Here is an 18743-nt window from a genome sequence, read left to right on the forward strand (position 1 = left end):
TTTCCACCCAACTTTGGGACAGCTATAAATTGGTTATGCAAGTGGTTAGACATGGAAAAGGATCTATGGGAGTGAGAGGAAATAGAAACTCCAGTGAATCACAGCCAAGGTCCAATAATCCTGCTCCTAGTAAAGATTCCACTATTGCTTCTCAGCAAGCACATCCTAAATTTCAAACATTAGTTTTGACTCATTAAAATCCCTTGGTCCCTCTCACAGCTCTGTTTTCTGACAGAAAAGGTGCTTCTTCCGTGTAGTTTGTTTAAGTTAGATAATCCTGGGAAATGGTAGTGCAAGTCAGACCAAGTACTATTGTTGCTCCATCTTTGTCACGTTTGTGGATGACTTCATATTACATTAGCAGAGATATTTTTCTGAATCATTCAGCTTAGCCAAAATCAACAATATAACAGAATTGGGAATATTACTTAGAATTACATTTTTGGCATAGTTGAACCTTAACATCAAAAATGCTTCTATCATAGTATGTCTAAAATGTGATGTATTTAACGTGGCATGATTCTAACTTTGAAATACAAGCAATTCAATGGTTAACATACTGGATCTTGAGATGTACTCTGAAGATTGCTTTCCATCAAGGGTTCTCAGGGAATCACCTGTGAACTTGTTACAGACCACAGTAACTTTGCACGTGACAGGCAAAAGGTCTTTGTCATCTATCTGTCCTGACTAGACCCAGCGGGTGAGTGTGGCTGTGGGATTGTCTCCAACTGTGTGAGGATGGAGGTGAGGCAGGCCAAAGCAGGTAGCTGCATTCCAGTCAATGAAGAAGAATTTAAGCTGAATTGTGTTAAAGCTGACTAGTATCAGTCTACCCAGGGAGTTACCACCTGTTCCTCCCTACCCACATATTAGCTACTCTCTTTAGAGCCGCAGACCTATTTAAGAAAATCTTTCAATGCTAATTATAGTAAGTCTGAGCAGCGACTGACTAATGAGCAGCTTCCTTCATCTTGCTGCATTGTGGCATCAAGTTTTGAACCACGGTTGACTCGAGTTACGAGCTAGAAGGACAGCCAGTCAGGCATGAATTTAAGTGAGGTTGCCAGTTTCTCCTTAGTGCAACTCTTTAAATGTAAATGAAGTTTCAGGAGTTGCGCCGCAAGCCAGTTTTGCTATGATGGAGCCCTTTGGTAGATGTTCTCTGTTCCCCCGGGAATTAAGCTGAGAACTCCTGTATGTTGTTGAGGTTTTTTTAAACTGATAAAGGTACCTAAATCAGTAACAATTACTGTTCTCTTAATTTAACAGTTGTTTCTAAAAAGGAAGTAAGAAGGCCCACTCAGCAACTACATAATTTGTTATTCTTGCAGATTCTTGAGCTGCTGAACAGGCGTCATGTCCTCCATGTGGGTTATGCTTGTTTAGTGCAGACTTGGTTTTGGTTTGTTGTTCTGCTGTTTGTTTCTTAGCTGCCAACTAATTTTAAGGGAACTTGTGATCAGCATTTCCTTGACAAATGAAGCAGGTAAACAACCAAGAGCTCTTTGCCTGCTCTCCTGAAGTATGGGAGCAGTCAGATTGATAGCATTCATGAAACAGCACAGTCATTTGCACTTTCCTACTCTCCTGCTGTGTTTAGTGTCATATAGATGGAACGCCAAAATTAATCATTCCAAGACCTTGATGAATAGGAAAGGGGATTTTGCTTGTCTGTTTTCTAAATAGATTTTAATGCTGTACAAGGATCTTTGAATAGCGCTGTACAGGGGATCCCTTCTGTGCCTACATAAGAGAACCAGAAAGGTCAATGACAGAGAGTTCCTGCTTCCTTTTCCTAGGACAGAGGATTGGCGCAGTATTGGTGATTAAAATGGTGAGAGCTTGTAGTCAAAATAAAGGCCTGTAAAGCCACAAGCTTGTCATATGCGTTTGTCCATACCGTATGCTTTCTGTCCATGTGTCCGGCTGGCGGACAGCCTGCAGACCACCTACATGCATGAATTTAATGCCTTAACATTTTTTTTGGCTACATCTGATAGACAGGTAGTAGCCTTCTTAGAAGGTGCATTGTCCCAGACATTACAAGGAGTTTCTGTGGTCTAATCTGGTATGTTCTAGACATTCAAAACTTAACAAAAGGATGGTACTAAATGTATACTCTATAGTCTTCATGAATCTGTTTGGATTCAGAGCCCACTGGAATTAAAAAAAAAGTGTATCTAATACAGATACTCCTCTCTGACAGTAGTGATTTAATTTCACATTGTTTTTTCACCAAAATCAGTGGTCCTCCAGGTAATTATTTCTAATTTAAATTCTAAATCACTGTTATTAGCAGTTAAAATTAAGGTTACTGTTCTGCCATTCACAGTCTTTATTACACATCTGATGACATAAAAGATGGTTATGAAATATCGGTATGATACAGGATTCTTTGGCCTTGCTGCCAGTCCTTTATCAACTGAAGTGCAAAACTTTGGGTGGGCAGTTGGGCCCCTGACCCTTTGAGATGGGTATCTCCCTGTGACAGACCAAGCTGTTTCAAACCACGTCAAGAAGCAGGGTCAATAGGTGTGAAAAGCAGTTTCCTGTGGACTGTAACCAGCAAGAAAATAGTTAAGGCAAGATTCAGACAAGCAGTAGGGCAGAGAAAGGAAGAAACAAAGAAACAGTGATGCGGCTGCTATTTGTTTACTAGTAGTAACCACACCTGAAACCAATTGTCCTGCATAGAAAGCCAAAGGAATTAGTCATTAGATTATTTTGGAAACCTCCAATAAAACCCTTAGAAAACCTATTGCTTTCTACCTCTGCATTTAATATGAGAATTATTTTAGTATAATTCTTTTAATTCCTGAACACTGGAGTACTTTGTTCAGCACAGACATCTTCATACAGTGGAAATGAAATTGCAGTTGACACGTGGATAGATGTCTAAGTTATGCTGTATGATGATAAGCATTCGGAGACTGTATATAGTATGTCCAAAACATTTTTTCATACAGAATGTTAAGAGCCCAGTAGACAAAAACTGTAATGATGATCGGTACCCATAGGAGGTAGAATGATGCAGGCAGCAAATAACTAGAATGATTCTGTTTAAGCCAAAGGAATACCCAGCCTGACTAATTTTAGGCGGGGGGGGAAGTTTCTACCATTTTTATAATTCTGTTCTTTATATGTATGTCCTGGTCTATCAATCAGCTTTCTTTAACTGAAGCCAGCTGGCAGGTGGCACTGCAGTTTATCAACCACCAGTAAATAAAATGTTATGCTCCAGAAAAATTCAATTGCCCAAAGCCCAGCCCTAAAAATCAATAAAGCTTCTCCTCCAGCTAAAGCATTTCTTATGAATATTAAGTTTTTTAATACAGCATTTTTTCCTCACCTTTCTTAAAAACAGGTAAAAGCTAAAACAAATTAAAATGGAAAGCTACAGAAACAATTGGACTAGAAACTACAAATCTGTTTTTAATTTTCATAGACATTAAACTTTTTTTATCGAGGTTAACAAATAATCTAAAAACAGCAAGGTTGCAAAGGTTGATTACATGAGCCCTTAAAAACTAAAACCGTGTTTTGAGTTTTGAATAGTTGTAGTGAAACCTTATTCTCACTTTCTGATGCTCCTGTTCCCACGTAACAGGACCAGTTATTCTCTTGTATAGGATTTTTTTACTGCATTAAGGTGTATCATAATACAACTAATAATGACTTCTTTGTCAGTTAGTACCCAGCTGTGGTTAGTTTGGAATATCAAACTATAAAGAACTGATAGAATTGAAGTTAATCCTCACTAGTATTTCTATCTTTCCCTTTAGATATTTTGATGCAGTCTCGTTCAGGAGATGACAGAGGAGGAGTATGAGCAGCCCAGTCATGGAGGCAATGGGGTCTGTGTGCAAAGAATCTGAAGTCCACATTAGCTGCTGGACAATGTGAATGCCTTTTCCACCTCCCTCCAGCACCTTCTCTTGTTCTGAAATATTTCTTTTATAGGCTCAGTTTAGTTATCCAAATACTTATCTGGAATAAACTGAAACTGAATTCTGCCTTCTTATTGCAAAGAAAAATTTAATTGGTCTCTGAACAACCTAAACTTTTGAAGACTTTTATGTCTTTGAGCTCTCATTTAAATGGTTACATTCTAGCTAAGTCTTCTAATGAATAGCACTTGCTTTTCCATCTAAGAAGTCTAAGAAAAATCAGTGTATCGAAGCTGAAAATGCGTTAACAGATTATATAAACTTTCCTGGTGTTGTGACTGTATAATATTAAGCCTCCTGGAAGTGTTTGTGTCACCCGCTATTTCTGGCCAGTGACTTCTGTAGTCTACAGTGTTGCAGTTTTGGTCTCAAAGTTGTTGAAGTAGTCAGCCTGCTTCCTGTTCACTTTTAGGATACTAAAAATTTAGGATCTTTTCCAGTGGCTTATAGAGCTCTCTACCTCAAAGAGATTCCTGCAGCTTGCTGTTGGTGCAGACTCAACCATTCAGCCATTCATGGAATCAATGAAGCCTGATAACTTTATTGTATAAACATCCTTAAAAAGATCCTGGGACCTTCATTGATTGACACTATATGATTAATTGTCCATTTGCTCTGTATTCTGTGTACAGAGTGAATTGTATTACTTTCTAATCCCATCCTCCTCTTCAGAGAAGCCCGTGCAGATCTCCGAAGAAATATCTACTCAGACCCTGTTGCTTCAAACCTCTTCTGAGAGTTGAACTTCTAAGATGAATCTTGAATGTAATCAAAGTATTACAAAAAATAGAAAAATATCCTTACAGAATTCTAACAAATTGATATGTTAGAGATCTCATGTTCACTAACACATGGTTTTGCTCAAAAAAAAAAAGTTATATAGGAAGGAAAGAGTGTATTTTGTTCATGATTATGCAAATAAAAAACATGCTTAAATTTGGGGGGGTTTATTAAGGTTTTTTTGGTTTGTTTCTTTAAACTGGGCTGCTTAAGCGTTCATAGATTTCTAGACGGGAATAATACTAGTACTCCTAACACTTTAAAGGGTTATGGGGCACATTTTCAATGGAAAAGAATTATCATCCCCCTGTCTTGAAGATAAATCACATAAATAAACTTACTTGATCAAAAATTGAGATAGAAAAATATCCCCAAGAGAAGATGAAATTCAAAGAACTCATCATCAGATAAGACCAGAAGTAATCTCAGATCTATGTGTTAGAATTGAGCCCATTCACTAAATGAAAAAAATTGCAATAACATTCATGTATTTCTGACAGTTACGTTTTCTTAGCTTACAGCTGAACATCAAGAAGGACGTTATATTCTGATATATTTGGTAACATCTTAGTCAATAGCTAGAAATATATTGAAGCTTATATTTCTAAGTAGCATTAACAAGGAGATAACTGCTAAAAATTCTGCCCCATGTGTGGAACAGGCTATTTGGGGGTTTGCTTTGTGTCAGCTTTCTCTTTATGCTGTAGATGAAAAATAGTTTTCACTAAGGGAAATACAGAAATATAAGGAAGAACCTGAAAGTCAAGAGAACCTTTTTCCTAGTTATTTTTTGTTGTCTGGCAGTAGGATTTATTTTTCTCTACTGAGTAAGGTTTTACATGCACTGGGAATAAAGTACAGCATTTTTTGTGGTCCCACTCAAAAACCCAGTTTTCAGTGTGCTGAGAGAGTCCATCACTGGCCCTTTTTTGTGCTCAAGCTGAAGCTTACTGGGTTTGGCTTGCTCACTAGCGAGCATGCAGCAAGTGTCCCTGCAGCCTATGACTGAATGACTGTCCCCACCTCACATGGCAGCAGAAGCGACTCCTGTCCTCATACACACCTGCAATTACCAGTCTGTGTTCAGAATGTCTCTTTTCTGTAAGTATTTGTTTTCATTTCAAAGCTGTTTTTGTCACTGAGAGTCTTTGACTTCTATCCGTGGCAGCTAATTGTTACAGTCTATGAACTTGCTGTTGGGAACAAATAGAGTTCCAGCACCTCTGGAAATAGTACCATGTAACGCTGTGGTGTGTTTGGGTAAATTCGGGGCACCAAGTTGAGGCTCTGTCTGGTTCCTGCTAGCTTCTGAGGATAGAAATTCCCTACTTCTTTAGCTTTCTAAAAAATTATTTGCCTCCAATGGACAAAAGGAAAAGCTACCAGGAAAACATATACATCTTTCTGTTTTGAAAGCCTATGGAAAAAGTGGAAATAATTTGTTTTGTTCTGTCACCTGCATGATAAATACTGTAATGTATTTTTTAAAAAATAGTCACACTTCATTCTTCACCAAATGATAATATTGGTGCACAGAAATGAGGAAAGCTGTATCGCACATGCTCTCTCCTGATACTACATTTGCTTTATTCTATTGCAGTTCCCATGTCAATGGAATTACTTGTATGTTAGCAATAAGCAGAAAAATCATGACTCTTCTACCATTAGAAAATCTAAAGCATCTTCTAACAAGATCTTTTTTTCCCTCTCACTCAGCTGAGAGGGAATCAGTCTGTGATGAGGCTCATATTTTTTGCATTTCCTAAAAAGCAATGTGGCTAGAAGGTTCAACTTACTGAGCCTGAAACCATGTGTGACTGAAAACATTGCCACAGCAACCTTCCTAAGGTTATTTATGGGTGGAAAAGGGACAGCCAACACCTATTACATCATCTTCCTCATTGCCCCCCACCCCAGGCCTGCTGGGGTTTAGGGTTGGAAATACAGAGCCCAGCATTCAGCAACATTCTTACAATCAGGTGTGAGAGTCTGGACCAAAGCAGCATAAACAGTGAAAAAAGGGGGAATTTGTAATAACGCTGAGAGAGATGGTATTGACAGTCTGACAGGGCAAATCCTTGTTTGCGGTGGAAATGACTAGCAGTTAGCAGATCAGGTCAGACAGAGGATGCTTCCTATCCAGGTCATCATCAGCTACAAAAAATGTTGCTACTTCACCCCTGGGCAATCAGGCTTGTCACCCACACCTGCCTTTACCATTTTTCCCCCCAATACAAACCTGACCTTTTTATTCTTGAAGCCTGTATGCTAACTATACACCTGTGTATCCTGGGCAAAGGCAGGAAATGGGAGCTTCCATTATCTAAACAAACATTTAAATACCTAAACAAAGCAGCCGGTTCCTTCGGTTGTTCCATAAGGTATTCTGGTAAGTAAATACCTCATTCTTGACTTAGAGCCATTTTGCCAAGGAAGGTTCTACGTTAAGATCTAAAAGACCTATATATCACCCTCCAATGTTTATTCTTGGTTTTGCTTTTGTGCTATTCCTCAATTGTCCCATCCTGGTCTGCATCTACACATGCCAGGATGTACCAGAGGTCACTGGTCTCCAGGGGAAAGTCAGGCTGTGTTCACTGGCTTAGGGAGGAAGACTGCTTCTGTTATACTTGTCCCAAGGATAATCCCTCTCTGAAAGCTTTATTGGACATGCAGAGAATGCAGGGAGACGGTGCAAGTTCTTACTGTACCTTTAATCTACTAATAGTATCCTTTTCTTATTAATGATAATATATGTGAAAGAATGAGCTTCAATGGACTGATTGGTTCCAGGTGCTCTAACCATACGCCTCAAATGATAGCAAAGAAAGCGGAGTTTTTAGGGATAGGAGTAAGAAAAGAATGTAGTTAATATGTTCTTTTAACAATAACTTCATATCCTTTCATTTTATGGGAACTAATCTAACACACTTTTAGTACATACTCAGTTTCTGCACTAATCTAGGATTTTGAGGTTTTGTCAAAGCGTCCCTGCTGTACCTTTGTCGAGCAGAATTCAAATAAAATGCCTGAATAGAAAGTAGGAGACACTAAGGAAGAAATCAAGCCATACCAAAAAAAACCCCCGCATATCATATTGTAGTAACTATAGAACATATTACACAATGAAACAAAAGGAAAGCTCTGATTTTCAGTGCAGTCCCACGGCACTCAACATGCTTCTGTGTCATATTTGCTATAATAGTGAGTTAAAACACATTCATTTTCAGTTTTCATTGTTTATTGGGCTCGCTCTCCTTCTACTTAACTTATTTATTGCTATTGAATTGACTTCCACGAGGCTTTGATGAATTTTGGTGGAAAAAACAGCATACGTTCAGGCTTCTAATCTTTTAAAATAAGGAACAGGTTACTATGGGAAAATTATTAAATATGAATTGACATAGCTGAAAATGGAACCTCTAATCTCATTCTGAGGTATGTCTTATTATCAATTGAATTTTGCGTAATGTAAATCAAACCACATGAAAATAAAATATAAAAGTAAAATTAAATTATTTTTAAATTTTTCTTTAATAAATGTTTTATTCTTAGTAGAGAGAAAGAGCATCTTCCCCTCATAATTATAAACAAAAAGCAATAAAAATGGATTTGAGATGAAATGAGGATCCTGGTAAAGGAGGCTGGAGCCAGAGGGCTGGAGGGCAGGAGGGTACACAGCAGAGTGACAACTCCAGGAAATTAAATGCGTGTGTGTGTATTCGTGCACATACTCTGAAGGGAAAACAGAGATTAAACAGGAGAGGGTGGCAAGAGATCATTAAAAGATTGATGGAAAACAAGTATCTGGAAAACAGGATTAAGAATATCTCGGCAAGGAGGTTGAAAATGAAACTTGGAGCTGTTGGGATGTGTTTTCTAAGCAGACTGCTGCTACTCTGCAGGCAAGAGCTGTGCAATTGCCATGAGAAGATGGGAGGGAGACCAAGGAGGAAACAAAGCAGAACTGGGCAGTTAGTCCACAAAAGTGGGTTATTTTTGAAAAGCACAAAAGTCAGATTTGCAAGCTGAGTCAGCACTATTGCTTAGCTAAATATATACTCTTAATGCTCTCAGGAACCTGACATTAAGCTTTTAACTTTCCTGTTGTATCAATATAAGCAATAACTCAAACTTATAAATGTTTATTTTACAGTCAACAGTTCAGCTAAGCCAAGTGGTTCCCACAGACATGTAAGCAATTCAGTTGGCTTTCACAATACAAGCATTTTATACTTGCATACTATTATTAATCACTGTTTATGGTATTAACACTATTCATAGTAGATATGTGCTTCTGGATAGTAGTTTTGTGAGCTAGAACTCATGCAAGCCCTGACAACATTATCTATCCTTTTCAGGTTTTGTTTCTTCAGTAACAGTATAGTACCACCTGCTAAGGATGAAGTCTATCACAGGTTTGCCAGAGAAATAATTTGAAATGGCCACTCAACCCTTTTGATGGCTTTCTTTGCACCACAACATAAACCCATAATTTATTATTTCATTGGACAGACTAAATAACTGCAATTCAGTAATTCAGAAGCTGAGGACACTGTGCATGGGCACTGCTAGAGAGAGAGGGGGGGCCCCAAAGCATCCCCTGTGACAGGGAGTGCAGCACAGGGCTCTGAGTCACCGTCACTCCCCGCTGCCTTCTGCTGCCATGTCTGTATTGCCATCAAACCTGGGCTGGTTCTGTGCCACCCACTTCTGTGCCTTTCATTTCTCATTCCAGGGTTGGACTATTATTTGCATGAGGACTGTATGAAACCCATAGGAATAACTGAGGTGCACAGAATATGAAGTTCTCACAGCAGTGTATTAAAACAAATGATTCCATCGCTAAATCCTCACCTGTGATTCTGAAGACATACAGAACCCATGCATTTCTGTATGCATCAGAAGAACTTGTAGCGTTAAATTTATATAATCTGACAATATGCAACATTTGCAGAATTGCAGCTGGCTTTTCGTAGGTATTCTCCAAATATAAACTATTTTATGTGCTGAAAATCCTGAGATGGAGCTGTCAAGAGTGTGGAAATACAAGAGTAACATGCTTTCGGAATCAGATTTTGAATCCTTTTTGTTATGAAGAAGATAAACCTACTGTTTAAACAGAACTGTACAGTTTCTCAGGTTTGCATAATTATACCTTCATCTTGCCAGCTCACTGTGGAAAGCATCATAATGGAAGATGAGAAAATGTTTTAAGGGTGATGGAAGTCTTTTTATCCCGAAAAATCATTGGTAGTCCTCTGCTATTGTTTTAAAATATCTGTCAAGACATATAGAAAAATGTTCTTGTAACTTGTAATTTTAATTTTATTACAATCAGGATAACACTTGTTTCATATTCATATGCAGTTATTACCTTAAGAGATCACTGAGGTCATGAAAGAAGGAAACACAACCATAGCAAATTTGGGTATCCTAGTTTTCCTCTATTATTCACTGAGCTATCTTTCGTTCAAATGCCAAGTGTAGTGTTAAGAACATGCATTTTCGGAACTTGGAGTTCAGAGGGATTTCCAGAGGCTTTCTCATCAAAATGTGGCTTTTTGCAATGAAAGCTACAAAATTGCCTACTCATTGCAAGGCTACTAAAGACACAGAGATGGGGGACTTTGGGTCAGTGATATGTTTTTTGAATATTATTATTTTAGTGATAAAGCAGAGCAAGAGGAAAATCACAACCTCTTAGGACCAACATATGACCAAATTATGTAGCCACATTCAAAAAGAATGAATTAAAAGACTGAACACGTGGCAAAGGAGATTTGAGAAGTTTGTCTTCTGAAGATTTTAACAAGTTCACTTCTGAGAACAATGTAACTCTTGAGACAATCTATTCCCAATTAAGAACCTTACCTAAGGTCTATTAAAATTATGAAAAAAGACTCCCTTTGACCTGGATGATTGTTCAATTAAGTCTTTGTCTGCCTAATGGCAGATCCCTCACCTTGCAATGCTGACCTTTGTATGAGAGTCTCATTCTGGGATCGGCATGGGCTGGCCAGCAGGGAGAAACATGACAGAAGGAAAAATAACTGGAATGTGATTCAAAGCAAAGCTTTTGCCTTCCTTTGCAATACTTGATGTTTAGTGTTTTAAGGGGATGCAAAGAATCAGTTTTGGTAACAAGACTTTCTTTTAACTCTGTTATGCTTTTGTGATGCAAATAGATCTGGTAACTCACAGATCACAGGAAATGCTACACCATACAGCTGACTACTAAAGAGTGGCCAGCCGCTGATGAGTTCTTTTTATATCAGTGTTTTGACACTGTTAGTCTTGTTGAGTCTACTAACACCTTAAACAGTAGTGGAAGGCAATCAAGAAAGACTGAGAACTCAAATTCTCATCATAGGAAACAGCATACAGTACCTAATAGATTAAGATACCCATTCAGTGAAGTAAAGGTCAGGTGCCACCAAGACATGAGAAACATATACCACATATTGTGCTGATATTATGCTTAAATTATAAAGCAAGCCCTTTGTCAAAAGTGTATTTCAGTATTCTGAAAAAAAGAAGACCTTAATAGTACTGACTTAGATTATTTCATTTATCTTTTAAAAAATAAAAATATTTATTATTCTGAACTCACTTGAACAAATTTGGTGTAAAGATAGTTATTTAAAGAGAGATAATATTTTAACTCTGCCAGTAGTAGCAGTATATGTGAAAAAGCCAATCAATTCTGTCATGGACCAGGATGGTGGTTAAGAAATGGAAAACATCTCTCCTGGCAGGTTCGCTGTTCTGACACCTGGCTGGTACAATATTGAGCGCTTAAATTTATGGAAGATGGTAGTCTAAAATTAAAGCATTATCCTTTCATCCACAAAACCCCCTTCTGAATTTCTTCACAGCTGAATTGTACAATATTTTTATTTTTCAGTAAAGGATTTATTTCAGAATTTTTTTTTATAAATGCTTGATTTTACATGGGTAGCCATTCATTCTTCATGCTTGTAAAAACTATATGAAGTCTAACTAGAAGCCTTTTGTACCTGTAACAAGACTAGGTTGGTTTGGTTTTCCTTTGTATTTGATGGGTAATTTAATCAACAAATGGAAAGCGTGTTTTGCTTGCATATTGTTTGTAGCAAAGGCTAACGTTTTACTAAAGTTTTTGGCACTGAAATTTGCAAGTCTACTCTTGGCAAGAAAACACTCTCCAACCTACCGATAGAACAGTTGCCTTTAAAATGCTAGAATTGTCCCTACTGGAAACAAGCTTCCTTGTTTACAACTTCCTTTTTTACTCACTATATAAATGAACACACACAACTGCAGAAACCCTAGAATTGTGTGTTGGCATGTTCCATAGCCTGTGTCCAGAAGTTTTATTTGTTTTACTAGCTGTAGCAAAAACTAACCTACATGTGGTTTTGTGTAGTTTAGCAAACCTATACAGAAAATAAATGCTCAAAGACAACAAAATCCCCCCATTTCTTGCAAATGCAAGAATGCTATATAATACTGCAAATCTGGTCAGCTACAGTGCCACAGCGAAATAGCTTGATAACTAAGAAGTATACAATATTTACATCTCCATTTAACCTTTTTGGGTGCCAAGCACTGAAATACCAAAGCTAGCTTGTTTAAATACTTTCATATTATTCTGTGCACCTGCCTTATGGGACTCAGTGCAGGATTCAAGCCGAAATCTCATTGGAATTAAAATAATTTGAGTAATGGCTAAGATTTTCAAAAAGATCTAGTGGATCTCTGATTTCTCCTGCTTGAGAAAGGCAGAACCAACATGCTCTGGAAGCATTAATTAGCCAGTCTAATTAAGTTTTTATAAAAATTTACAACTAAATTACTCTATTGTCTTTTGTGTGAAACCTTCTTTGTTATACCCTGTTATGCTTACGCTTACTTGTTAAAAGACCACCCACAGTGGCAGCATAGAAAGATTTTACTACTTGGGCATAGACTGAGATGCAGGAAATGCAGAAAATCTGCAGTCACTTGGCACTTTGGGCACAGGCCTCTTTTTGGTGCAGAACAGCGCCTGAACCAGCTCAGGAGCAAAGGGACTTGCCCTGTTGGCAGTCCAGAAGGGCAAGTCCAGAGAATAGTTAAATTGGAGGGAATTTAGAAAGCTGTAACTCGCTGTGGTTTGGGTGAAAATAAAAGCTATAAGAAGAAAAAAGACTTTTGAGGGACACACTTTCAATACAAATATTGAGAAATACTTGACTGTCTGGAGTTCTAAATGAACTGTCAGTTTAGCTGGACCAATGCACCAGCTCCATTGCATTGCATTTTATCTATCAGAAAAGTTTGAAATGTCTTTATGTGGTAGAGGAGAGCTGTACTCAATACAAAGTGTTTTAATGTCTGGGCAAAATCGGTAGCAATAAAGATGGGACACTGTAAGGTCCACATTTAAGATTGTTAAAAACTGTTGTGAAGTCCCTATGTTATCCATTCTGGATGTCAGTTTATTCTGTAGAAAGTGGAGGGAGAGAGTAAGAAGGAAAAAAAAAAAGGCGGGGGGGGGGAGACAACTAAATTAGCTGTTTTACAGAGATTACTAAAATGTTGTAATTGCATACAATTATCTGTAACTAGATAGAAAAATATGTGCCAGTGGAGATGTAACATGAAGTTACTTCAGACAGCTGTTCTTTTCTACCAGAACAGCCTGTGCTCAATTATGTTAAAATCAGAATAATATGAAAGCATATTTTTAATTTTTATATTTTAAGGCTATAAATTAGCTCTCACAATTTATTGAGATACTATCTATATTTCTACACAGTACTAATCATTATGGGAGAAAATGTTTTGAAGAAACTTATAAGAACCAGATTTATTTTTCTTATTTCCATGCTAATTCTGTGCAACTATATTTCAAGTAGGGCGTGCACAGGATCATTGCCATTTAGTATAGTGGTCCATTCAAGACCTAGATGTTCAGCCATGGCTGAGGAAGAATGCAAAGCATCTGGGCTGAGACTTACTAGGCTTAGCAGCCTATTAGCAATTTCTATAGAAGTTTTAAAGTAATTTGTAAGAGGCGTCTTGTCTAGCTTTCTTTGCTCCTCAGCTTTACAAAATGTCTCTGACCTAGAGACTGATGAAATCTGTAATTCTGGACTTAACAAGGCTGCTGAGGACAGCCTGCAGACATTTTGAACCAGTACAGTTCATTCTTCATAAACACTGAATTCACTTTTGAGAGAAAGTGTGGGAAAACTTGTTTGTTCTGTAAAAACCCTTGTCTCAGCAATGCACCACATAGATTTGCAATGACTTTTTCTTCTAGCAGCTTGGCATATTGATCTTTGGTCACTGCACTATACAGTAGCCCATCATCACTGAACTGCTAAACTGCCACTTTTAGAACAAGTTAACAGTGAAATCCTATCTCATTAATGGAAGTTTCCCCATTGATTTCTGTAGCACCTGGATGTTTTATAGTATAAAAAAGTTTTACAGGCTAGAATAGTTACACATTAATTACTTTGTGATACCTACACATTTATAGAAACAGAATGTGTAATTCATATAATTTCATTTTTTGGATAATTGATGGCATTTTCTGAATAGGAAACCATGAATAAGTAGATAAAAAGCTGAATAAATTCAAATTAGTGCACAGGACAAGAAATACATTTCTGTCACTGACGCTAAAGTTATAAAAGATTATTTTTAAAAAAATGGAAGAGTAAGGAATGAGATCATCAGATCTTTAACACAGGAAGAATGAATGACAGTGGAAAGAGGAACAGCTGAATATGAATGTAACCTATGCATATGGAATATGTTTTTTTTAAAAACGTGGGACATAGTCTTTCCATAGTGACCATACAGAACCACATTTATAGGTAAATCGTGTTGTCTCTCAAACACAACAAAATGTAGAAAGAGACTGTGAGTCTTTGTCTTTAAGAGGGTGTGAAGGTGATGTAGCCAGATATTTTTTTATACCTAATACAAATAGAAAGTATTTCTAATGCAGGTGAAGGAAAAGAAAATGCTAAAAGCTAGAAGCATATTCACTGTGAAGTTAAATGTAGTACAAAAAAATCAGAAGGCATTTCAAAGTTTCACATCAGTCTTATAAACAAAACCTCGTTTCTGTAAAGCTCGTGTCAATCTAAAGAAAGAAGAATAGAACTTTTGTGTAAACTACGCAGTTGCACAGCCAATAAGTACAGTATCATTTGCAAAGGCAAACCTATTTCCCAAAGAGAGGCACAGATGTCTACATTATTAAATTGCCTTTTATGGAAACTTTTGGAAAAGTTCTTAAACTTAATGTTCATTGTCATGATCGCTCATTTTGGAACTGGTGGGGTTTTCACATCCCAAGTTTGCTAAACACTGTAAATATAATATTATTTATAGTGTTACCAGTAAGGGGAAGAAGGATTTTCTGAACCATTAATATCGACTCAACACTCCATTATCTGCAATGCAAACAGGCTGGAAGAAGCTCTCTTTCCCAGCCTGTGACCAGCTCCCCCAGAACTGCTCAATGTGGACACTATGCAAACACATGGAGCCAGTTCACATGCCGCATCTGGGTCTGCCTGATCCAGTAAGACATTTTGGAACCAGAAATGCCGCAGGGCATGGCAGGCATGTTCAAACTGGCTTCTCTTCAGCACATTCCCACAGAAGATGTCTCCTATTTGGCTTCTCCAGAAGCCACATTCTGGCAGTACTCCAGAGTTGGTATCGCCTTACTGGACCTGAGCTCTGCCCATGGTATCCATAACCGAGCACTTACGCACAAAACCAGGCTGCGCACGATGCATGCACAGTTTTCTTATTTACAGAAATTTTTAGCAAGTGACCTCAGGGATATTGTCTAAAGTACATATTTAATTTGCCTGAAATAAGGAGGAGCTTATACATTCATCATTGAAATAAGCTTCAGAGCTTGCAAAAAGAAAAAAGTCCTGTTGCCAAGAAGCACGCCTGAGAGTAACCACTGGACAACCATCACATGTCTGAGTTCCTGGAATCTTGTCTCAAAGAAGGCTTAGCTCCTTTGCACCAATGTGTTAGTCTCGAGTGACAAGCAGAACAGGCCGAGGAAGTAAGGCATAGTACTTTTCCCCAGCTGTTTTCAATGAGGCATGTGAAAAAGAAAACATTACAAAAACTAAACGTATAGGTAGCACCAAAAATTTGCTAATCAACTCTAATTCTGTTTTGTTAGCTTTGTCATTTGCTGGCGTGTTCTTAGTTTACATCTATTTGTTGGGCATGTCTGCTGCCTCCAGTCACTGCAGTGATGGGGACTTAATCTACTTGTAATGAATCAGCAGGTTCCATGTACTGGAGAAAAGAAAGGGGAGGAAAAATTGTTTTGTTAATGACATCCTTGTTAGATGGATATAAACTGGCTACATTACAATCTAGATTAGGCTAGACTACCACCAATGTTTTCTAAAAATAAACTTCTTAAATACACAGATTTTAATTTTGCTGTACTTAGAAACATTAAATAGTAATTTGCCTCAACTTCTGCTGGTTTTCTGATTATCAGGAATTACTCAAAAACTCAGAACAGCCCTTGCAAGGCCGTTCCACCTTCTCCTGACTTTAGTGTATTTTTCAACAAACATCATTATTTTTGATTTTTTTCTTCTAACCTTTTTACTAGGTCACCATCTGTTACAGCAGCTGCATATTTTGTGTGAAGTAGAAGGACACTGATTTTGTATTTAGGAGCATGCACCTGTGAGAACCCAGTGTCCCCTGCTGAGCACGGAGCCAGTGAGCAGAGTACCACCTCCTGAACCACCGCTATTACTCCCTGCAGCCCTCGGGTGTTTTGTTGTGCTTGAAACCAACCGGTATCAACTGTAGGAGGGACATTAGAAGTGTTGGTAAGCAATAATAAAATATATACAAGTGTATAATTTAGGCAGGGATGTTCAGCACAGTGGGCATGCCAAAGTGCTTCCAGTTTTGGAAGCGTTAAGGTTAATCAGATATGAGGTTTGACTCTGCAGTTCTTATTCAATAAAAAGTATGGATGTTTTTCCATAGAAGTTATCATAAGATTCATCTTGAATATCTTAGAAGAATAGACACACACACACAGACAGTGATCTGAAAAGGTAAAAGAATCAAATGGCTGATGCCAATATGCAGCTTTCAGCAAGAAGCAGATTCAACAATATTGGTAAAATACATATGCTAAAGGAACGCTTAACAGTTAACAGATTATGGTAGAAAAATATCTGTGCAAAGCCTACTGGGAAAGTAGCAGTAATATCACTGATTTAGGATGTACTGGATATATTTTTGCAGCAAGTGTTAGTAAAGGAGACAATCTAGTCTTTGTGCAAATAAGGTGATGGGAAGGGAATTGACTGCTATCTCCTTGTTGCATAAAATTATGACTTCTTTAAGATAGCAGTCTGGGGTTTGATGTGCCAGTTGAAACTACATTTGCTGATGAGTAATAGCTTGGAATAGAGTTTGAAGGAGTTACTTTTTCAACACAAACTTAAAACCAACCAGCCACAAAAACATCTCCACTCCCTCTCCCCGCCCTTCTTTTAACTTGAAATAACAGGTGTGTAACAGATTTCACCAGCAATTTATAGTCTTCACCACTTTCTCAATGACCTTGATCAACAAGTAGATACAGTTATGGCTGTATATGCCAGCCATATATGTGGAGAATGAGTTACCCTTATGCAGAAGTCTGTCTCATCTATTTTTGCAGATATATGAACAATGTGTATATATAAAAAAGTATATACTTCCAAAGATACATACATAAACAAAAAATATATACAATTATATATACATATTTGTATATATTACTATAAGTAGTTAGCTTTTAAGTAGATCCCGGAAATCAACTCTACAGCACCTCATGATATGCCAACCCACTTTTAATAATCGGAAAAAAAATGCATATTTCCACTCACGAATACAAATGAAGAGGTCTTCCTTGCATCTGGGAGCATTTAAGTGACTGTTATGCAGCTGCAAGTGTGTCAAACGAATACCATCCAGCAAAGGGACTAGTTCTGCTTCAGGCACGTATGGACTACATGTAGTGCCAAGCCGGGAACTTTTTGATAGCTGCATTTTTTCATAGAAACTATCTATTCACATGAATAATCAGTTTCCTTAGTGATATTCCTTTTTTTAGTAAGAACTCATCAGAAGAAAGCCTGGTTTTGTTTTAGCTGCTTTTTCAAATAGTTTCAAATTAGTTCATGACTCCACATAGACTTATTTCATCTGCAGGATGACAAAAGCTTTTTTGATCGCATGAATGTAATTTTCTGGTAATGAGAACTCTTGAGATTTCTAACATGAGCAGCAAATTTACAAAAATGGTTTCTTTTTTTTTTTTAAGATTCATTTCATGAAATACTACTAAATTAGGTCAGGCCTGAAAGTTTCAGGCTCATGCATGTATAAAGAACATAACTGTTATCATTCACTGGTAATATTGTATTTTAATGACGTTCAGGTTACATCCCTAAGCATCTCTGTTTGCCTGTATTTAAATGAAATGCTGGTCCCCTGTTTCAGATAAAGCTAAAAGTGAGTCCTGTGACTAAACTATGCTGGATGTGATTTAAAGAAAAGTTTCACTATGTATTTTATAAAGCTATTAATAAAATTATAAAAAAAATCAATAATGAGATTTATAATGCTTCTTAATATTATTGGGTTTTTTTAGTGCAAACAGTAGGTCCTGTTAGGTACAATATATTTTCTGGTTTCATTACTGAAAGTACCTTTTTTCTGTCTTTGAATAGCCAATGCTCCAAAAAGAGAAGGAAAAGGATATTTTTTCAACATGTTAGTTTTCTATCACAGTTTTAATTTTCATTTAGAGTCCTGAAGATTTTATATGGTGTATCTAGCCATAATTTCTCTCTTACTATTGCACATACCTTGCAAAAAATGTTCAACAAACTTATTTTTCTATAAAAGATATAGTAAAACTTCATCTTTATTTGCCCATTATGTTATGAAGATTTCAGTGCAAATGAACTGTAT

The sequence above is a fragment of the Numenius arquata genome, chromosome 3, assembly GCF_964106895.1.
Source record: "Numenius arquata chromosome 3, bNumArq3.hap1.1, whole genome shotgun sequence".
Classification (NCBI taxonomy): Eukaryota; Metazoa; Chordata; class Aves; order Charadriiformes; family Scolopacidae; genus Numenius; species Numenius arquata.